The sequence below is a fragment of the Mandrillus leucophaeus genome, unplaced genomic scaffold, assembly GCF_000951045.1.
Source record: "Mandrillus leucophaeus isolate KB7577 unplaced genomic scaffold, Mleu.le_1.0 Scaffold1428, whole genome shotgun sequence".
Classification (NCBI taxonomy): Eukaryota; Metazoa; Chordata; class Mammalia; order Primates; family Cercopithecidae; genus Mandrillus; species Mandrillus leucophaeus.
Genome location: NW_012101397.1, coordinates 341,212 through 342,500, shown reverse-complemented (window position 1 = coordinate 342,500; position 1,289 = coordinate 341,212). Strand labels below are relative to the sequence as shown.

Below are 1,289 nucleotides of genomic sequence, written 5' to 3'. Positions count from 1 at the left end.
ATCTGTGTTTAACTTTGGAAGACAGTATGTCAGTTTCTTTTTTCTTTCTTTCTTTCTTTTTTTTTTTTTTTTTTTGAGATGGAGTCAGTCTTGCTCTGTGGCCCAGGCTGGAGTGCAGTGGCATGATCTTGGCTCACTGCAACCTCTGCCTCCCAGGTTCAAGCAATTCTCCTGCATCAGCCTCCTGAGTAGCAGGGATTAAAGGTGCCTGCCACCACGCCCAGCTAATTTTTGCGTTTTCAGGAGAGACAGGGTTTCACCATGTTGGCCAGGCTGGTCTCAAACTCCTGACGTCAAGTGATCCACCCACCTCAGCCTCCCAAAAGTGTTGAGATTACGGGCGTGAGCCACCGCCCCGGCTTTGGCAGTTTCTTATAAACTGAATGTGCCATTTTGCATTCCCACTAGTAACGAATGAGATTTCTTGTTCCACATCACCAGGCTTTGTTGTCAGTTTTCTGGATTTGGGCTATTCTAATATGTGTGTAATGCTATCTTGGGGTTTTAATTTCCACTTTCCTATTAGTTTTGATGATGAGTATCTTTTCACATGTTTGTTCGCCATCTGTATATCTACTATGGCGAAGTGTCTATTCCAATCTTTTGCCCATTTTAAATTATGTTGTTTTCTCATTATTGAGGTTTTAGAGGTCTTTACAAATTCTGGATTAGATCTTTTATCAGAATTCTGACTTGTAAATATTTTCTCCCACACAAATATTTATGGCTTATCTTTTCATTCTCTTAGCACTTTTTCCTTTCTCTTACAAGTCAATAGTTTTTACTTTTAATGAAGTCGAACTTACTGATTTTTTTCTTTTTTTAATAATTTCAACTTTTATTTTAGATTCGGGGTACATGTGCAGATTTATTACTTGTGTATATTGCATGATGCTGAGGTTGGGGGTATGATTGATCCTGTCACCCAGGTAATGAGCATAGTACCCAATAATTACTTTTTCAACCCTTATTCCCCTCCCCACTCTATCTTCTGGTAGTCCCCAGTGTCTATTGTTGACATCTTTCTGTCATTTTTGTCTTTACCATATGTTTTTGGTGCAATATCTAAAACCTTATTGCCAAACCCAAGGTCAGGTAGCCTTTTTTTTGAGACAGAGTCTCACTATGTTGCCCTGGCTGGAGTGCAGTGGCACGATCTCGGCTCACCACAACTTCTGCCTCGTGGGTTCAAGTGATTCTCCTGCCTCAGCCTCCCGAGTAGCTGGAATTACAGGTGCCCGCCACTACACCTGGCTAATTTTGGTATTTTTAGTAGAGATGAGGTTTCA

The 1,289-nt window shown here is 40.9% G+C and overlaps 1 protein-coding gene across 1 annotated transcript in view; it reads left to right on the top strand.

Moving 5' to 3' along the window:
- Positions 1-1,289, top strand: part of TMCC1 (transmembrane and coiled-coil domain family 1) — a 156,040-nt gene that overhangs the window by 44,048 nt on the left and 110,703 nt on the right. The gene's annotated exons all lie outside the window — the stretch shown is intronic.